Below are 8,812 nucleotides of genomic sequence, written 5' to 3'. Positions count from 1 at the left end.
AGGGGCAGAGTCACTGGGACCAGCCCAATGCTGAGAGAGTAAAAGCAGGGATCTTCCAAGGAGGGAGAGGGCTTGGGGCCGAGAGAACTGGAGCTGACCCTGGAGCTGGCGTCCCCATTCTACCTCTGACTCATCTTTGCGTCAATTTCTGCAAAATGGGAATACTGTACTGGTTTCCTGCAGGTGCATGGTGGGGACCGACGGCGATAAGACTCGTCAGTGGCTGGGAGGTGCCGGCTCAGGAGGAGGCTGATAAGTGGGCTTTCCCTTCCCTGCTCCAGGGCAAGGGTCAGGCTGACTCAGCTGGTCTGGGGGCACCCAGCGACCTGCTGTTTATACCAAACATTGCCTCCCTCTTTATCTTCCATTTTTAAAAACCACACAGTGAGTGATAGCGAAGCCGTGCCAGGCCAGAGTGGGCTGTGAGGACTCAGGAGTGTCCCAAGCCTGTTCTTTTTCCAGAGAGTTCTCAGTCCAGCTGGGAAGACAGACAAATGTGTGGCCAGGTGGTGGCAAGGGCATGGGCTTTGGCAGGTGGGTAGAAGTTTGGGAGGGGCAGGGAATCAAGGCAGGTGGGAGCAAACATGGACGGAAATTGGCCTGTGGAACAGGGAAGGGTGGGAGCTCTTCGGGGCTTTCTTACTGCAGAAGCGCCAAGGTTACCAGTGAGGCACAGGGACCGAGAGGACCTGCCCTGCTCAGAGAATGTCAGAGGCCCCCGAGCCAGGGCTCTGATACACCCACTCCCACACCTTGGCCAGACCCAGAGGCTGGGGACGGAGCTCAGTCTGGGCAGCCTGGGGATAGAGGTGAGGGCCCGGTGCTCGCCGGCCCCCTCCGGCCCTTCCGGAGCCCCACGTGCACTCACCTGGCCGGCATCACAGACTCTTTGGTGGGCGGGGCCGGGAAACCTCATGTCAAGTTCTTTGTTCAAATGCCACCTGAAGTTTGCATCTATGGTATAGACATGTTTGTTTTTAAAATAAACGAGCTATTTAATGACTTGCTAATTACTAAAATTATTAATCTACGTGTAAATAAAACAAGATGCTTGGAGTGATATTGCCCCTCAGTGTGAATAGGGGACAGACATCTAGCCAGCGGGGATGGCGTGCCGTGTCTCACAAACCCTGGGGCGGGGCACGGGTGCAGCGACGTGTGTTCACACCTGCACTGTCACAGCGCGGTGTTTCCATACTAGGTCACGCCTGCCTCTGAACCCACAGCTCGTGTGCACACCCCCGAGGCACACACTGACACACACATCATTCACTTTGTGCACCCAGACACACACCTGCACGTGTGCTTATGTCACTCATGTTACTCACGCGCCTGCAACCGCAGATAGGTGCACACGCGTTCTCATGCATGCACACGTGTATGCCACTCACCTGTGCAGCCATAGCCCAAGACACACACAAGGGCGGGGGGCACTCTCAGTCACAGACATGTGTACATGAACATATACATACATGCAGCACGGTCATACACATATGGGGTTATGCATAATCTCCGTCATGTGAGACACAAGCCCATGTGTCTGTGGACATATTGGGACTGTTTCCCCTTGCACACTCAGGAAACCATTTTATACACAGACACACCTTCTGCGTGTGTGTGCTCACACATGAGCGACTCACATGCACACACACAATGTCGCATTAGCCCGGTGGGGTTCCACTGTGCCGAGCTCTCTCAGGGAGGGAGCCTCAGCTTCCTGCTCTGAGGGGTATGAGTGTCTTCACTTCCCCTGCCCTGGCCACCCCTCCCCTTCTGATATGCCACCTCCCAGGAGGGGCCTTTTTCCCATTCCAGGGTCATGCGTGGAGCCTCCTGAATGGGGTGGATTCAGTACCGACTCCCTGGGAGGGATGTTCCCGGGCTGGTGGCCAAGGTGAGCCTGGAGCACAGAAGGTACAGTCGCCTGTCTTCGTCTACACAGCAAGGATCCAGCCTTCTGCAAAGCTCAGTTTGCATCACAGGCTAAGAGGCAACCAGGTTACCCTAGGAGTCCCCTCTTCAAAAACACCTGCAGCTGCAGGTGCCAGAGTCTCCCCACTGCCCATGGCACATGCTGTCTGTTAGAGGTGCTGCCCCCATGAGGTCTCCTCTGAAAGGCTCATTGATGGGAGGTGAGGCTGGTTGAGGAAGGAGGCTGACCAGACCCTCCTCTGTGTGTAAATGCCCAGGGGCCAGTCCCAGAAGCAAGACTGAGAGACTGCGGGCTAATGTCAGACACAGAGGGACAGACCCAGGTGGAACAGGATCCCAGACACCAGCGCTGGAAGACCCCAGAGGGACTCTGCACCACGTGGGGAAAAAGTGGGACATTGGTGGGTGTTCATGCCCCTCACCCTCCTCAGCTGGAGTCCAACCAGTCTCCCAGATCCCATGCTAAGAAATGTTTTCCCTGTCAGATCAGCAAACAATGGATCAATAAAACCCAGTGGAAGGGATGCGAACAACAGGCACCTGTGCCTAATAGTGGGCGCACACACGTCGGAACCCCACTCGTGGCAGAGGATTTTAAAGACACATTTCTTTGATATCACATCTAGCGATCTGTTCTTTGTGGACAGAGGCGTTAGCGTGGTGTTTGCTGCAGCATGTTTATAAACACAGCAGGCAGAGGCCATCCAAATGGCATGGGTAGGCAATGGTTAAGTAAACAACGGCTTGTCCACACCGCAGGCCTCCACGGTGCTGGTAAAACAGAGGTGGAGCTGGGTTCATCTGGGCTGGCCTGGAGTTATACGGTGTGGAGAAAGAAGCTGGGTTCATCTGGGCTGGCCTGGAGTTATACGTTTTGGAGAAAGCAGGTCACAAAAGAGTGAGATTTATGTTTCATTTACCATTTTAAAATACCTTTAAAATGAGATATAAAATGTATATGTGAATCCACAGAAGGCCACACCTCCCACTCTTGGAGCAGGGAGGCACCGAGACTTGTCATTCTAGATAATCCTATATTTTTCACTTTTTTTTTTAACCACAGTTTCTGTTCGTATACTATATTACCTTTGTAATTAAATAGAAAGCATTATGATATTTTTTTTTTTTGAGAGAGGTTTTTCGCTATAGGCCAGAAAGACAGAGAGAGACAGAGGGACAGAAAGTGAGAAATCATCCCCCAGGGGGGATGGCCACACTGCAATCCCTTCTCCTCCATTCTCCTCTTGGGATCTTAGGTACGCACACACATGCACCCGGCGTGAGTTTAAGTCACTGGGTCTGAGTCTTGAACAGCAGTTGACTACATGGGAATCTAGCAACATAGCCATTACACCAACTGCTGGTCCCAACGATTTCTTATCCTATTATATAGTAGGAAGCAGAGACCTGCCCAAAGCCTCACATTGGGTGGTGCTGGCCAGGACTGTAACTTAGACCTTGGTCCCGAGGAACCTTCCTCTGCTGCCCAGGGGCAGGACCCTGGGATCAAGAGAGGAGCAGCCATGACTCCCTAGGTAGGGATGAATGGAGAAGCAGGCTCTGGCTTGCAGGCCAATGGTGCTTGGTAGAGGGACAGGCCCATCTGGGTGTGGAGAGGTGTTCTTGTCCTGGGAGAATCTTGTTCTTGTCCTGTGTGCTGAGATGGGAATTTAAAAATGATAATAATAATAATAATAATTTGTTGTTATTTATTTCAAGAGAGAGAGAGAGAGGCACCCCCAACAGGGCCTTCCTGCCACCATCCACCTCTAGTCTTAGTTGGCATGCCCAGGGAGGACCTTTCCCATGCGGGTCCAGTTGCAGCACCACCTCACCACCACCTAGCCCCAAGATGGCAATTCTTTCTCACTGTGTGTTGTGACACCCTTGCAATAGTTTGGGTCACTGACTGGCAGCCTCTGGCTCTGTAACCTTTGGAAACCCTGCTAAGTGTCATCTGTTTGTTAAGTGCTACTGGGTACCTCCTAGTCTGCTGGGTGTGCTGACCTATAGTATCTTACTTTGACCAAGGAGGCGGTATGGTGCAGTGGCTAAGGCTCTCCTCTGTGGAGTCAGACTTCTGGGGCAAAGCTTAACACTGCTGCTTGCTAGCAAACTGACCTTGATCTCTCTGGATCTCAGTCTCCTTGTCTATAGGATGATTAGAATGACACCTCCCACAAGGTCATGGTCAGAAAATGCTTAGATCAAAATGTGGAAACAACCCTGAGGTCCATCAGAGGATGAGCAGATAAACAAAAGGTAGTCTCTCTGTGAGAAGGAGTGGAGAACTGATCCATGCTGCAACATGGATGCGCCTTGAAATTAAAGTGCAGAGTAGAAAACAGACACTCACAAAAGGCCTGCGTGCCGTTTAATTTATACGCAATGTCCAGAAGAGAAAATTCATACTAGTCTTTTAAAAGTTCATGAAAAATGCATATAATGAAAAAGCTATGTATGGATTTCAAAACTGCTTGCACCAAAGTAATATCATATTTTAATTCCATTTCCCATGAGCTTTTGGGAGTCCCCTTACAGACACTGAAGTAGGTTCGTGGTTGTTTAGGGTCTGGGAATATAGGAGTGTCTGCTAATGAATCTGAAATTAACTTTTGAAGTAGGGAAATGTTTTAGGATTTGAACTGTGCACTTTAGAAAGGTAAATTTTAACATTTAATTTGCTACAGGGACACATGCCCCATCCAGAGAGAGGGTGAGAGAGGGAAAGTGAGAAAGCACCCCCCCCCCCAGAAAGGATGGGACACAGCAATTCCATCTCCTCCACGCTCCTCTTGAGATTTTGCGCACGTGTGCACATGTACTCAGTGTGTTTCTCAAGTCGCTGTGTCTGGAACTTACACTGCACAGTTGACCACATGGAATCCAGCCGCCTTCACCACCATGCCACTGGCTGGCGCCCAAAGCATAAATTTGATGGGGTGTGATTTATATCGCAATAAAAATATGAAGCGAAAATTCATTAAGTATAATATAACTTTTTTTTTTTTGCCTTAGGGCACATGGGCTCCCCAGAGAGACAAAGACAGTGAGAGGGAAAGTGAGACATCACCTCTCAGGGGGATGGCCCTGCTGCAATCCCTTCTCTATTCTCTTCCCGGGATCTTGGGCAGGCACACACATATACCTGTTGTGATTTTCAAGCCGCTGGGTCCAGGACTTGAACTGCAGTCAGCCATGTGGAAATCCAGTGACATAACCACAACGCCACCTATTGGCCCTGAATATAAAAATGTATGTACAAGTGTAGCACTCTGTTATCACATCGGTTGTATAGGGGAGGAAGAAAACATTCTTCCCTCTGCTCTCTAATGTTTATAACTGGGCCTGCTAATTAAATGGACAAAAGACAAATGAACATAAAAAAGCATACACGTTTTATTTGATATTAATACTTTAATTTTTATAAGCGTAGAGGTCTTTTTGGAAAAGGAGTGAAGGCCCAAAGAGGCACTTAGATCCGGGGGTTTATATACTGTTTTAACAGAGAGCAATACATTTGTGGAGAAATGACAAGGCGGAGAGAAAGGGGTTTGGGCTTCTGGGTCTGCCACCTGGTGGGCAGGAGAGTATGTGGGGGAAATTAATGAGAGAACAGGGTTATTTTACTAAAGCCCGTCTTGGCACTGACTTTCTGTCTTCAGGGCTAACGGTCGTTCTCTTCCTAGTATAGGAGAGGGAAATGTGCGTCCCGTTTTTAGGATGGGAAGGGGAAAGCAAAGAGCTCTTCCGGCAGGGGTTGCTTCTTTGTTTTTCTCTTATTTCATGTTGCTTCTTTTTTTTTTTTTGTCAAAGAGTTATTTTATTTTTTAATTTATTCATTTATTTTAATTTGACCAGAGAGAGAGAGAGAAAACAAGCCACCAGGTCCAGGACTCGAACTATGGTTGGCCATGTGGGAGTGTCCAGCGCCTTAACCACCACGCCATCTACTAGTCCCTTCATGTTGCTTCTTAATTGCCTTCAACTCAAAGCAATATGCAAAAGTGGCATCTTTTGGAGGAGCATGTCCTGATCCTTTTCAGTGGGAAATGGGACAAACTTAAATATACACCTATGAGAGACGAAAGTAGTATGGTACGACCTCATAATGATAAATTCTGTAGCCATGAATAAAATCTTACTCTGGAATTTTTTTTTTTTTTTGAGAGGTTTTTGCTACAGGGCCCACCCCGCGCTTGCCAGAAAGACAGAGGAGACAGAGAGACAGAGAGACAGAAAGTAAGAAATCACCCCCCAGGGGGGATGGCCACGCCATGATCCCTTCTCTTCCATTCTCTCGGGATCTTGGGCTTGCACTCACATGCGCTCAGTGTGAGTTTAAGCCACCGGGTCCGGGACTTGAACCGCAGTCAACTACATGGGACAGCGGCATAGCCATTACGCCAACTGCTGGTCCTTGGAAAATATTTTTTTAATGTACTGAAGCATTTAGTAGGATTGTGTCTGACTTACACTGAAGGCCTGTAACTCTCGGCTGTAGTCAGTGGATTCTAGAACAACCTAGCAAGCTTGGGCCACTCATCTCTGTATGACAGATGAGGAAACTGAGGCACAGAGAGGGGAGGTGACATGGCTGCACTGACCTCTCTCTGGTCTGTTGTTAGGAATGGGCCATCTTGGGGACAGGCCTGTGTGGGTTCCTGTCCTATCTCCATTGCTTTCTCGTTGTGAGGCCGTGGCCTGGCCCCTGCCTGCACCCTCTGAGCTTCTGCGGGCCTGTGCCCCACCTTGGGCAGGGGTAATAATAGGGCCTATTAACGGAGGATTAGCTGAAATGTGCAGCCCAGCAGGAGACCCAGTTAATGGTTGCTGTGCGTCTGGGACAGGGCCCAGGCAGCTGAATGGGCACCGAGTGGGTGGAGACCTTACTTCTTATAGCTCGACCTGCCTGGAGATGGGGGACACAAGCCCCTCAAGGTGACCTGGGCCAGGGGAGGAACAAGGCATGGGAGGCCCCAGGAGAGGGCACTTCAGGCAGAAGTGTGGGGCATGGCCTTTGCCCTTGGCAGGTCCCTGTGCCATCCAGGGTCCCTAGCCCCTGTTAGATGATAGTCCTTGGGGAGAGGCCTCTCCCTCCTGGGAGCCTCGATTTCTCTAGTTGAGCCAGACAGGCATGACGTTTATGAGAAATACTCTTGGGACCCAGACTGCCAGAGTCCTAGTCCCAGCCTCCAGCCTAGCTTTCTAACAGCGTGACCCTGAGTGAAGACGTTCACCCCCTGAGCCTCAGTTTCATCACCTGCTAAATGGAGATGATGACAGTACCGAGGGTCCCTCATCCTCTAAGGATTAGACTGCGCTCACTGGGGCTGTAGGCCGAGAGCACTAAGAGCCTCAGGCCTGCGGCCTTTGTTGTTTTTATCATTGTTTCATTAACTGTGAAGGGGCTGGAGGACACGTGTGGGCCTGGAGGCCAGAGCTGGTGCCCTGCGTCCCTGTCCCCCAGCTCCCAGCCTGCAGTCCCCCCCGCAGCCTTCGGCACTGAGTGATTGGCAGGCTGGGCCGTGGCATCCTGGCAGGCCTGTCCTGGCAGCTGCTCCCACGAGGCGAGGCCCTGTGAGCTGCCTAGAATTAATTAGGCTGCATTCCTCTTCCAGAGCTCCCAGCGGGCCTGCACCGGCCCCCTCCTGAGCTGCCGAGGGCTCTTGGCTGGGATCCCTGGCAGGCCAAGGCAAGGCCCACACTCTGCCTTCCCCTGACAGGGGCCAGGAGGGCCCTTGTGAGCTGGAAGCTCTGGCCAGGGAGGGGCAGTGAGAAGCCAGCAGCCCTAGGCCAGCTCCCATCCTGGCTTTCCTGGGCGAAGCTGCTTTTGCTGGCTCCCCATCACTCAAGTTCGATTCCCGGCCTCTGTTGCTGCTGTCTCCAGCCTAGCCCCTGCCGACTCTGCCAGCTGCTCTCCTGGCCTCTCCCATGCTCTGGTCAGACACCCCTCACCCCGTTTCCCAGCTGGGGCGCCCTTTCCCTCACGCCAGCAAGTGCACACCTTACCAACCCTCACTCCGCCTCTACCCACCACCAGCAGAAGGCCAGCTCAGGACACCTCCCTTCTCTTGTCCCTTCACTTCCCCCTTGTCCATCTTCCCTGCCAGCCTTGTGGGCAGCGAGCGTGGCTCCCAGAGGCCTGGAATGAAGATGGAGGGCATTTCAGGCCTGGCGGACAGTTTCTAAGGTGGGGAGTTGAGGTGGCAGCTACTGTGGGTGTCTCCTGCCTAGAGCACCCCGCTCCCACCCAGCCCCTCCATGCCAGGTGCTCAGGGGCACACTGCCTGTCTGCCTGCCCCCCTCAGTCCTGGCAAGTCCCTCCTCCTTTTACTACCTCCAAAAGGCTGAGAACAGCGCCATGAGGAAGGGCTCCTTCATCCCTGCGGTTCCCTCTGCCTGGAACCTGCTTCTCCACCCTCCTCCTCCACTTGACTGGCTTTCGGAGAACTCGACCTCCTCCAGGAAGCCACCCTGGGCTCCCCTTCCCCAGGGCCTCCATCAAAGTGTGGATGTACCTAGAAGAGAGGTTGTTTACATGGATATGAAGAGCCCAGGTTGGGAACCAGCAGTTAGCGTAATGGCTATGTCTCTGGACTCCCACGTAGTCGACCGTGGTTCGCATCCCAGACCCGGTGGCTTCAAACTCACGCTGGGCGCGTGTGCGTGCGTGCCCAAGATCCCGAGAGGAGAATGGAGGAGAAGGGATTGTGGCGTGACCATCCCCCCTGGGGAGTGATTTCTCGCTTTCTGTCTATGTCTCTCTCTGTCTGTCTGGCGAGCACATGTGCCCTATAGCGAAAACCTCTCAAAAAAAAAAAAAAAAAAAAAAAAAAAAAAAAGCCCGAGATAAAAACCCACCCCACCCGCACGACAA

Source organism: Tupaia chinensis, unplaced genomic scaffold (assembly GCF_000334495.1).
Source record: "Tupaia chinensis unplaced genomic scaffold, TupChi_1.0 Scaffold143758_1, whole genome shotgun sequence".
Lineage (NCBI taxonomy): Eukaryota > Metazoa > Chordata > Mammalia > Scandentia > Tupaiidae > Tupaia > Tupaia belangeri.
Note: the sequence above shows the minus strand (reverse complement) of the source record.